Raw genomic sequence first — 13,559 nt, 5'->3', positions numbered from 1 at the left:
GACTTTGGCAATACATTAAGGGATGACCCTGTGTCCACCAAAACATTGGACAAGGTATCGTCTTTACAGTTCATAGATATGTGTAAATCCAAATTGTGGTCTTTTCCCTCCTCGGGAAGATCAGCATCACAGAAGCTCAAATTGTTGCAAGCGGTTATATTTGCAACAATGCTATTAAACTGCTCGATTGTGACATCATGGTCTACGTATGCCACGTCGAACACCCTCTACAAAGCTTCGCGGTATGGCTCGGAATTCATCAACAAAGATAAGACAGATATCTTTGATGGAGTTTGAAGCAGTTGATCAACAACATTATATTCACTCCTTTTGATGAGCCTCAGCATCTCATCACCATCCTTTTTCAAAATGCCCGACTGGCTCACCAGGACAGGAGTACTATTATTCTTAATAGCAACAAGGTCAACACCCTTAACAACGGGAACATAATTATTTGGAGAAGAAGTCCCCACGGGACCGGCATGATTAACAATAGTTCTTTTCACAATGTCCTCATGGGATTTCGGCTGAGCCGAGAAAACACAACCACTACGGGTCACACCACTGACATCTGAAATGCTCACTACGGAAGTTGAGGGCAACGACACCTCCTTTCCATCCTTTAGCATGACAGTGTTATCTCGGTAAGGAACAACTTTGTTTGATACATAAGGGACAAGGCCCGTTGGCTTAATTACCAAAGCTGGAGATACTTTCTTCTTGCTGCCATCATACTTGATAATGACAGGCTAAGGAATTTTAAACACATGGGTGATAACATCAACTTCGTCCTCATTACGATTCTGAAGTATCTCAATCATCCCTTGATCTATCATCTCTTGGATGTCCTTTCTCACCTGACGACATCCTCTCTCGTTGATAGTGCACACCTGACACCTATCGTGATCATGCTCGTAATGACTGTGTTCACACAACAGCTTATGCATCTCGACTAAGGATTGCCTTATGTCATTCACATACAGGACTTTGTACTTGCCAGGGCATCCCTGAACCATGTTAACAACTGCCTTCCTATGCTCGGGGCAATGAGTTCTTCTTTACATTTGGACCTACGTCCTCAAAAAACAATATCCCACTTCTCACAAGGTCTTGCACCTTGGTCTTCAATGGATAACAGTTCTACACGTCATGTCCGGGAGCCCCGTAATGATACACATAATAAAGCTCGGGCTTATACCACCATTGAGGATTGGTTGGTACAGCAGGAGGATCTCGTGGAGTTATCAGCTTCCTATCGATCAAGAAAGGATAAAGCTCAGCATACGCCATCAGAATCGGGTCAAAAGTTACCCTCTGCCTTTCGCAGTTGCTGGTGCTGGTGTTATTATTGTTACGAGGCTGGTAAGCCTGCTATTGTTGACGATGTTGTTGTTGTTGCTGTTGATGAACTTCTTTGAAAGCAGGTGCTATATGAGCCACCTGGTGTTGGTTGCTAGTCGGACGGACTTCCTTCCTCCTTACAGAGGGCATTCTTTTGACATGAGATGACGCAACATGAGTCTCTACCTTTTTCTTCCTAGCAAATCCTCCATACTTCTTTGCTGTGGAACTGTCATCTCGAGATAAACGTCCTTCACGGACCCCCTCTTCTAGTCTCATCCCCATATTCAGCATTTCGGTGAAGTCTGATGGAGTACTATCAATCATTCTCTCATAATAGAAAGAGCTTAAAGTCTTCAGGAAGATCTTTGTCATCTCCTTCTCTTCCAGAGGTGGCACTATCTAAGCTGCCAATTCTCGCCATCTTTGGGCATATTCCTTGAAGGTCTCCTTATCCTTCTGGGACATCGCCCTCAATTGGTCCCTGTCTGGAGCCATATCCATATTATATTTGTACTACTTCACAAAGGCCTCGCCTAGATCGTTGAATGTGCGGATACTTGCACTCTCCAGCCTCATATACCACCGGAGCGCAGCACCTGTCAGGCTATCCTGAAAGTAGTGAATCAACAGTTGGTCGTTGTCAGTCTGTGTTGACATCTTACGAGCATACATCACAAGACGGCTAAGCCGGCATGTATTTCCCTTATACTTCTCAAAGTCAGGCACTTTGAATTTAACAGGGATTTTAACGTTGGGCACTAGGCACAACTCAACAGCACTTTTCCCAAAGAGGTCATTCCCCCTCAAAGTCTTCATTTCCTTGCGCAGCTCAAGGAATTGATCTTTCATTTCATCCATTTTTTCATATACATCTGGGCCCTCAGATGACCCGGAATGATAAATGGTGTCTTCAACGCGGGGAAGGGTGTGCACAGTGGGAGGTGGCACAGACAGGGCCGGGCTAGATGTCGGCATAGAAGCGAGAGTAGGAGCGAAACCCTTTGGCATGAAATTGGATGGCATTCCCCAAGGGAACCCAACTGGCATCGGCGCGAAGTGGGATGTTACAGCAGGCACCATTGAAGTAGTTATTTAAGATATGACCGTCCTCGCGGGAGGAGTTGCAGGAGTTGGCGAAGCTTGGCTTTGTGCGGCCAGAACTGACTCCATCATGGCAGTCAGCATAGCAATCTCTTCCTTTAAGTCCCTGTTCTCTTGCTCGAGATGCTCCATTGTCTTCGGATGATTTTCTCTAGTATTATACCGGTGCGTCAGCTTGTCTTCAGAATAAATGAAGGGCAAAGAGTTAGACCACTGATCAAGAGCTTTGAACAAAACCTGCTTATGCATATGATGCATGCAATGTTTGTGTATATGGTTTGTTTAGAGGAACTTTATAGAGATCTATTTTGCAAATATTTGAAAATATATGGAATACTCATAGTAACAATATTTGGGAACTTTTTACACCAAAGAAGTAATACAGTTTTGGTAACCAAATACAATACAAGAGAAAAGGAGAATGAACATCCTATGGATCCCTAGAAACAATCGTCCAAAGCCTTCGAGATCGGAACATAGGTCGCACGAAGCCTCTTCACATCTCTCTCATAAGTTGCTTCCATATCAGCCTTCTCCTTGGCAAGCTGATCATACTTCCTCTTCCAGAACCTAGATGAATAAGGAAGAAGAGAAGTAACTATATCATCAGGCTCATCAATAACCTGATGCTCTAGAAATTCTATCACTGCATCCTTATCTTTGAGCTGCTGAAGAAGTCCATCACGCTCACGAACCCATGAACGCGAACGGTCATCATCTCTCAACTCCTCTAATCCTTGGTTAGGGAGGGTTGAAGGCCCAACCATAACCATAGGGGTAGGTCTCGGATATTCGTATGGCATGTGATACTCAAGAGCTCTCTTCCTCACCCAAGCGGTGTAAGGTTCCAAAGCAATACAATTCTTCGGACCAAGCTCATTCCTCCCTTTCCTATGAACTTTGCGCCAAGCGTGGACCATCCTATCCTTCAAGTTCTGGGGATCTTTATCCTCTTGAAAGAATGAGCCCTCTAACAATATGTTGTTAGGTTTATCCTGTAAGGGGAACCCAAGCTGACGGCGAGCCAAAGTAGGGTTGTAGTTAATTCCACCACACGTACCAAGAAGAGGTACATTGGAGAATTCACCACAAGAATCAATAATCTGAACGCCATCATAAACATGATTGTACCAAGAGATATCATCATTAGTGAGAGACATGAGTCTCGCAGACCACCGTAGACATCCCTTGTTTTCCTTGAAGGCAAGTGTCTTAGGCAAGTGCGAAATAAACCACTTGTACAACAGAGGCAGACAACATACAATGGAGCCACCACCCTTTGCATTCCTCATATGCAAAGAGAAATAAGTGTCACCCAACAAAGTAAGAACGTGATTAAGAGAAGAGAAAATCCTAATAGTGTTCACATCCACGAAGTTGTCGATGCTGGAAAATAACACTAGCCCATAGATGAGGAGTACAAACAAGGCTTCAAAAGCTTCCTTACTCATGGCCTTCCCAAACAAAGTAGCTTTGGCAATCAGAAAATCAAACGGGAGACATTGAATTCCACCTTTGGTAGTCATGTTAGCAACAATGTCGGATACATCCATATGGAGCATATCAGCAATCTCTTGAGAAGACGGAATCTTCTCCAAGCCACTGAACGGAAACTGGTCAAGAATAGGTATACCCACATGATAGGCATACTTCTCAAGTGTAGGCAAAAGTTGGAAATCCGGAAAAGTGAAACACCGATACAGAGGATCGTAGAACTGCACCAACACACTCATCAGACCCTCATCCACCTTGGTAGAAAGAATATACAGAAGCTTCCCATGGCGAGCTTTGAACTCCAAGGGCTCTAATACATAAGATATCAAACTCCTTAACTCTTCTAAGTCGGGTTGTCTGAAACTGTACTTCTTCGTATTCCTTCTTTGCTTATCCATGTCTGAAAATTTGCAAATAGGCCTCTTTAAGTTCCTTGAAATTTTTTATTGTTGATGATACGTATGAATGCATGAATGCATGGATGCAACAATCACACTCAAGGATCAAGCAAGTCACACCACACAGAGGTCACGGGATGGCTCGTGTCATTGTCAATATCAATCATCCATTTTGGTGGATTATGGTTTACACCTTATCAACACCTAAGTTCCATTGATATTGAGAATGTATGAGAACGGATCTACCGTGAATCAAGGGTTTGTTGTAAGTCACGAGCATGGAGTCTTGGTTAAGAACCACCCAATGGGAGTGTATTATGGTTAAACTTGACAATCATGTTCTAAAAAGGGTCCCCATAGTGATCATCTCATCTTTCGATATTATCGAATAAAACGACTACTCATTCTCCAAAAATATTCTCAAGAGGGACTCTTACGAGTGTAGTATCGCGTAACAATCGTATCAAATCTTACACTTGAACGACCTTCGCGCTACGTCCTAAAATAGGCCAAGATGGGCTAATTATCTAAGGTCCTTGGCTTCTAAGGTTTATATTGGAAAGAATAATGCCTAACCACGACTACTCGTGTGACATTATTGATCCCAACAAGACCTCCACCAAGTGAATGGGCTTTCAAGTCAACTTGTTAAGGAATAACTCCACACAAGTCAACAAGACTATGCCATTCTCCTATCATAAATGCACTCGAGTTCGGGTATAAAACTCATCTCACAAGAAACCACCAAGCATACAAGCAATTAATATATCAAGTAATTCAAACATTATAAACAATATAGTCATCCCAAATTTGCACAAAAATATGTCACCAATAAATATAAACATACAACATACATAAGCAAAAAGTAGGCTAAACCCACTGGAGACTTGTCCCCAGCAGAGTCGCCACTTTTCTATAGCAGAGTTTTCGTCACCTTTAGGTTTATTGATTAAACCAAAAGTAAACATACAATTCGAGTCGCCACCGCACTTTTATTTGTCCAAAGGAAAGGCTAAAAAGCGAGCAAAGGCCAAGGTAAGAAGTTTTTCAAATAAAAAACTAATAAAAATTTCAGAGATCCGGGTAAGGGGGTTGGTTATGAAATGGGAAGGTTTTACGCACCCAAAACATCCTTAGTACTCTAAGGGAACCCTTTTTGCAAATATGTGTTGTAGGTTGGTATTTATGAAAAGATTTGTGCAAAAGATTGGGGGGATGAGAAGAGAATAGATTATATTTACAAATTTTATTGTTTGAATGGATGAACCCATTGCCTACGTACCATCACAAAGGTAGGATCAAAACCTCGTAGTTCGGGGTAAAAAATCTCAAAGATTGGTGAATTTATTTGATCAAAAGCCTTAAGGTCTTTTGTTATCAAAGGGAGAAAACTCAACCTAAACCAACAATCCACCATGTGAGGAGAGCTTCAACATGCTAGTGAGGGGTTAACCCTATAATAAGCATGGAAGATTTATAATCCAATCACTAAGGATGAGGTGATATTTACATCAACCACTATGATAACTCAAACCTATGACTAATGTTTTTGAAAAGGTTTTAATAAGGTGGACATTGGAACCACAAAAATAACTTGAAATGAGTTATATTTACAAGTTAAGTTTATTTACAAAATGAAGTCAAAGTTGGATTAAGATTTATTCACAATGAGTATTGATGAAAATGGTTTTGAAAAGTCAAAGGCTTAAGGCCTAGGTTTCTAATTTGAAACAATATCAAAGTTTGAAAGAAAAGATTTTGGCTTGGTTAGAGTGGGGAGAAAAAGAGAAAGGCTAGTCCTAAAGCATACAAAGATAAGAGGGGAAAGATAAACCCTTGGAGTTCCTTTTATTGAAGTCATAGGGATGACTCAAGATGCTCCTTTCCTTTTGGACTTAGCACACAAACAAGCAATCAAACAATTGAACTCAAGCTCATAGGATCTCCATTTGGCCTGGCTCTTAAATTGGCTACTCATGACAATGGTCCTCTTTTCACAATCTCAAGATGGGATACCTATCACACAAGAGCAAATATCAAAAAGTTCACAACATAATAAGGGAATGGACAAAGAATGAGTTTGGAGGAGAAGTCCTTTAAAGTCAACTTTGAAATTTGGCATTCTAAAGGCATGAGGCCTAGTTGCTCTTCAACAAGTCTAGCATTCTAAAGGCATGAGGCCTAGTTGCTCTTGAACTCCTTTAAGCATGGGTATGTCTTAATTCTAAGTCCTTTAATTAGTTCACACAAAACAAACACCAAACAAACACAAGACAACAAATATATTTATACAATAATGAGCTCAAATGAGCAAAAGAAAAATGACATAAACATAAAGTATATGCTCAAATGAGCAAAGTGAAAAGCAATATGAATAAATGAGCAAGAAATAAATGGCATTAAAAGTAAAGGGCAAGAAATTAAATGCTCAAATTAAAGTTAGTAATTAGTGAAGTTATGTTAATTTGTCATAAGACAATGTAGTGCTATGTTAAGCAATCGTAAGTGGACTAATATAGTAGTCACACCTATCTGAGGCCTGTCAATAAAAATATAGGCAAATAAACACAAGTTAGAGATCATGACTAGTAAGCCAAGCTCCACAAACTTGCCATGCCAAAACAAAAGGGGAAGAGCCTTGCATGGACTTTAGGTTTTTTGCTTGACCAAGAAGCAACCTATCTTGGACACAAAACAACTCACTTGATCTTGGATCAAGTTGAGTTTGGTTTGGATCAAAGAAGGTTAAACCTCTCATTTGTCAAGACCAACCATAAGACGTTAACTCATTGGCCAAATTATGAAAAGAATGGGATGAAGATGAAATGGAGGGAAAGAAAATTCAAGTATCAAATTCAATTGATCACATGTGAACCAAGTCATCATCAATCAATGCCAAACAGAAAAGAAATGAAGATTACAAGTCAACAAACCAACCATAATTTTTTGGTAATTTTTGAATTAAGAATAAATGCAAAATAAAATAAATAAAATATGGCCAAACCTCAAACTTAATTCAAATCATCTTCAACAAGTCCAATTAAATTCTCGTATGTCTAACATGGTCAAACAAACCTTGACTAATTGTTTTAACAATTTTAGAAATCAGAAATTATTTAAAAACAATTAAAAACAAGGGAAAATAACACAATATGAATTAAAATCTCAAATAAATCTCAAATCAAATAAGAAATTGATGAGACTATTTTTCATTGACTTATCATGATCCATAGGTGTTAGGAAAATATTTTTTGATTTTTTAAATATCAGAAAGTAATTAAAAAAGAATTAAAACTATTAAAAAACAAATAATTCACAAAAAATATTAAATGAAGTCACAAAAATGATTAAAAATCAAAATATGAAACTAGATTTTTCAAGAAATTTTTTGGAATTAGTCTCATATTTTTGTGACTTCAAATAAATTTTCTATGAATTTTTTAAAATAAAAGGAATTGACTGAAATTAAAAGAAAATAGGTATAATAGTAAAAAGCGCAGCCACCAGATCAAATTCATTAATTGACGTGGCATGGATCAAAGGCTCAGAGGCGCGGATACATGGTACACTTAAGTCAAGCGCGCAGCATAATGCATTAAATCAAGTAATCACATTGGATGGTCAGGATTATAACATTGAGACACGATCCAAGGGCTGGGAAGCAAACACGTGGGGATGGTGGTGGAAACCACCATCTTCTCCGGTGAGATACCAGATTAAAATGAAGCTCAGGTGAAGCTCAGGTGATGTACATCACCACTGTATCCATGGATCATCCTCACTCTTCCTATTTATAGAGAAATATGAGATGGAAGATCATGGTATGTCGACTAAAAATGCACGAAATGGACAATTGAGACCACCACTGGCCTGCCTCAAGTGTGAGGACTTCAGAAAACCACATAAACCAAAGAAAATAACATTGAATTGCAAGATCTAGATCCAAAAAGTTTGAGATGCTACCTCTGAAATGGAGCTTCTAAAGGTCATGAATTCTTCAAGATCTTAATATGCTTTTGCTTTGGAAGTGTGATGGAGATGATAGGTTAAGGAATTGAGCTTTGAAAATCAACTAATGATGTTGAATTTCAAGCTTGAAAAAGAGAGAAAAATCTGAAAATTCCTTTGGTAATGGTTGGGATTTCAATTCTGCAGCATTTCAGGTCTCCACTTGGTGGTGAAATGAATGAGATTGAGTCTCTATTTGTAGCTTAAGAGGGTTGTAAAGCATGGTTCCCTCGGGTGCATGGAATTTGAATTTTGCTTGTATGGGCATGTGCAAGCGTGTAGCAGGCCCAAGAATGAGTGAAACACCTTACTGATACCTCATGGAATGCATTTGGACGTGCACAATGAATTGAACAAGCTTGCACATCAAGTTATAACATGAAATACCAAAATGGACATAAAGAATGAACTCTTCGAAACTCACACATGGAAAGTCCAAAAAAGTAATGTGAGTAATGGTTTGAAAGCCCTTGAAATAAGGGAAAAAAGTCATGTAGGGAAAAAATACATTTGGCATGTGGTAACTAATGAAAACTGGCTATGAAAGTTTGGGCACAAAACATGTCTAAGTCACCCTTTGAAAATTTTCACCAAAAGTAAGCCTCTTCAAGCCCCTCTGTTTACATGATGAAAGCTTCAAATAGAAAAACCTCCAACATCAAAGTTGTATATCTTTTCAAGATGATCAATTTAGACTCAAAGTTTGCATAATTTGGACTTTTAATGAAAACGTTATGGGCATTTGAAGTTGGGAACTTTTTCAAATTCAATGACTTAGGTCCAAGGTGACCTATAAAGTTTTATATAATCACATGTATTTATTTTAAGATTATGAAATTTTGTCCAACATAAAATTTGAAGTAGACATCTTAATATTTCCAATTCATTTGGTATCACCTCAAAATCATGAAAATTAAGGAAATTAGGTCCTTAGGAAGTTGACCCAAAATTAGGGTGTCAGTCAAAATGACCTATAATGTTTTGAAATGAATGATGACCTTACAAGTTTCAAATATATTTTTTATGAACATGGAAGTTGTTCATATGGTTCTTAAGAACATTTTTTCTCTTGGGGTCATCATCTTTTGACAAACACATCAAAAGTTGTATCTCATTGATCCTCAGCTTAGTCAGATGACTTGACAGGTCAACTTTTCAAAGCCAAACTTCCAATCTTGATGAATGAATGATTGAGGGGCCTCAAATAGGCTCATACATGCATAAAATAATGAATGAAATAAACTACCTTGATTAAATTTGATCATAGGTTGAGGTTGCTTCATGGGCAAGACATAGTTGAACTAGGGTTTCCTTGGGAAACAATCCTCAAGCCCTTTGGGTTACCTTGATCAAATTGGAAAATTGAGATACTTGGGAGGCATATATGATGATTAAGATCTTTGTGGACCATTTCCATGCTTGTTCTCATCTTCATCTAGCCATTTCTTTGAGCTTAGGAGCCTCTTATGAGCATTGGAGCACATGATCACTTGAGCTTCAAAACAAAAAGAGTTAGTGACATATTTTTGTGCTTTTGGTTAGTAATCAAATAAGAGAAGCAATAATATATAATACAAGCATGCTTGGTGATCTCAAACCACTCACACAAGTCCCAACCCTAGGGTTAAGGAGCTAAACATGTTATGATCCTTGAGGCAATGCACTGAGCAATGATATGATGCCATGAGGGATCTTAGGGTCAAAATTAGGGTCTTACAACTTGTACCATTTATTAGTGTCTATTCCCATCACGTTACCTTTTGGCAGATTTAGCTTGGGAGGGATCTTCATATGGAAGACGTCTTTCAAAATCCACTCACACCTTGTATTAAGTATGGGTGAAATACACATATGGTTTTCGGTGGGGCTTGAATGTTACTTGTACAAGCCTTAATGGGTTTATATACAACGAAGGGTTTGTTTGTTTTAATTTTATTTTAAATGATTTATATAATATTAAATATATTTGTTACAAAAAATTTATAAGAATTTCTTAATAAAACTTTTAAATAAAAAATTAATTTTTAATAATTGTTCTTAAAATGTTATTTTAGAAATTTTATTATTAATTTTTTTTTTATATCAAAATTTTAAAAAATTACTTAATTTAAAAACTACTTCAAATAGTTTTTCATAAAAATTATTTTTAAAATATAATTTTTTGAAAAAATTGCGATTTTAAATATATTTTTACTATCAATAATTTGTATTTATGTAATAAGATGTCAAAATTAATTTTTTAATTTATGAATTTTTTATTTTTTTTATATTTTAAAAATTATTTTTATAAATATTATTTTTAAAAATACAAAGAAAACAAATCTAATTTTAAAAAACTAAAACAAGCCTACTCTAAATGCAACAAACTTAGAGTGTAATTTTTTAACCAACTTAACTAACCAATTAAGGATCTATGGCTTATAACTAATTAAAATTAATTACACTTTAACACTCCCTCGAACTACTAGAGTAGATAGAATATTGTCCAAGTTTGAAGACAAAAGTAGAAAAGGGTCCAAATTGTAGTTCTTTGGCAAAGAAGTGAATGACTTAGTTAACAATCAAAGGATGAATGTGAACAATTTTATGTAGAACCTTATCATGAACTAGGTGACAATTCATTTTTATGCATTTGCTTCTTTAATGGAAGGTGCCAAGGAAAAAAACAAATACTTGTTGTTGATCGTCGAGTGAGAGGGCAGGATCCCGAGTCATAATTTGTGAAGCCTATTACAATTAGATTAGAATTTAAGTTTAATAGTAGGCCGATTAATGAAGAATTATGGAGATATCTTACTAGTTTAGAAGTATGTTGTTGTTGGCTTAAACAAGATTTGACTCAACTTACAAACAGGGTAATTGATGCCAAGTTTAGAATAGGTGAAATAAATCAACTTACAAATTAATCGTTTGAATTAAGTTGGGTCTAAAAAGGAAATTTTTAAGATCAGAATGTAAATCGGGGGATGGATTCATTGATGTTGAGACTAGTTTAGGACCCAATAAACATATGTCATGCAAAAGGTCTAAACCATATTTTCTTTGACATATGGATAAGCCTTTGGATGACCTTGTTATGTTTGTTTTTCTAAAATAATAAAGTCCTTAGAATAGTAAGTACGTTTAATGAAACATTAAGTCTGACTTAATCATGAGATCCCATTAAATATAAAGACATTATTCTTAAAGTATTTGCAGTCAAACTTTATTGTGAATTGGGATAATATTAAAGAATTAAAACTATTATATGGGTGAAGCTAGCGGAAATATACCCGAATGTATCGCACGCTCGAACATACAATAGAGTCGTCATCGAACTTTATTTATCCTCAAAGGGAAGCGAAAACATCGATAAAACTCGGGGGAAAGAGATATACTGGGCAAGAAAGTCGGTTATGCAAGGGGAAGGTATTAGCACCCCTAACATCTATGGTACTCCATGGGAACCGTTTTGATTGTTCTCGCTCGAATATGTGTTATATCTACGATTACTCGCAAAAGAATGGGAAAAGGAAGAGAAATAGATAAAGTGCTCGGTGGGGATTGGGGCCCTCATGCTTATGTATCCTCATAGTGCAATGAAGAATTCAGAGTTTCATAGTTCAAGGAACTAGAGGCGGGAGGTGGAAAGAAGTGTAATAACAATATGGTCTAAACAAAGAATTATGTTTTGAACTCCAACAAGGGTGAAAAGATGAACCCAAGAGTAAAGTCGTACGAACCAACTAGTGAGGGCCTACATCACAGTATCACTGTATTAGAACAACCAAAAAAGAGAGGAATTAGGTGTTTGGGATACGGGTCAAACAGCTCTTGGTTCTCAAGGAGATATAAGATGGAGCACAAATGTATAGTGTATTTGGCTCAAAGGATATGGTATATCACATGGAATGAATGAAAGCAGTATATGAATGTAGGTCGTGATTAATGTTCCATGGAGATGAATGGAAGGAAGTGACCGAAGTCACATAATTGAATATTTGGTGACAAGTGACTGAATAAGTATTTTTTGAAATCGAAAGGTGAAAGTGTATTGGAATCCATAAGAGAAATAAGATTTATACCATAGAGGAAAACGACTTTGACCGATACGTGGACTAGCAGGCCGCTACTATAGGGTGTTTAGCCAAAAAAGAAGGAATTAAATGTTTGAGGTTGTAGCCTAAATAACTCTAGATAGAAAGACGAACTACATTAGGTTTCCTAAAAGGATGTATACGGAATTCAAGGAAAGTGTATCTCGACGTCAAAGGAATAATGTGTAACTAGGTGAACGATTTATGATCGAAGGTAGATACTGGATTATGAAAGGTATGGATGGTGCCCTAAGGCGAAGGAGGAACAATTAGAAGTATGCTCGCCAAGGATTCACATCCTCGTGCCTACGTATTCTCATTGTGCAATGAGAAAGTCAGAGCAATCTTAGTTCGGAACTACGAGAATAGAAAGAGAGACATACAATGATAAAAAGTATAACTTGTACCAATAGAATAGTATCAAGGGAACCCATAACTAGATGGAACTTGGAATCAAAGAGTAAACAAGCCTTTCAACCAAAGGAATGAATTAAATGTCTGGGTACGAGCCAAACAACTCTAGATTCACAAGATGAACTAGTGTTACAACGTCTCAAAGAGGTAAAAGCGGGGCCCAAGAGAAGGTATTGTTGTGTACAAGGAAACAATATATCACTGGATGGGGAACCAACAGTTCGAGATCAAATAAGAATATTATCTTGGATCCAAGAAAGGGTTAGACTCTTAATCAAAGAGCAAAGTGACGTCTTAGACAAAAAAGAATGAATTAAATGTTTGGGTGACGTGCTAAACAACTCTCGATTGATGAGGTGGATTATCGATAAATCGTCCTAAAAGGATAGACAAGGAGTCCAAGGAGAAGTATAGTTGGTCTCAAAAGGATGGTATATATTAAATGAATGAAGAATGATTGATTGATAAATAGGGTAGTAACAAATAAGGTAACTCGCGAAGAAATTGGGTTCTCCTGCCTACGTATCCTTATAGTGCAATAAAGAAATCAAAGCTTTCGTAGTTCAGCCCACTAGGGCTGAAAATAAGGTGATTAAGGAGGCAAGAAGAGATGATAGAATGATAGAATGATTGAATGAGAGCAAGGAATAGACTTGATAGTTATTTGCTAAGAATCACACTAAAGTCTATGAGTAAAGGTGGATACGATAGGCAACGAGCCAAA

The sequence above is a fragment of the Lathyrus oleraceus genome, chromosome 5 (genome assembly GCF_024323335.1).
Source record: "Lathyrus oleraceus cultivar Zhongwan6 chromosome 5, CAAS_Psat_ZW6_1.0, whole genome shotgun sequence".
NCBI classification, from domain to species: Eukaryota; Viridiplantae; Streptophyta; class Magnoliopsida; order Fabales; family Fabaceae; genus Lathyrus; species Lathyrus oleraceus.
The sequence above is the reverse complement of the archived record's forward strand: the minus strand, read 5'-3'. Positions refer to the sequence as shown.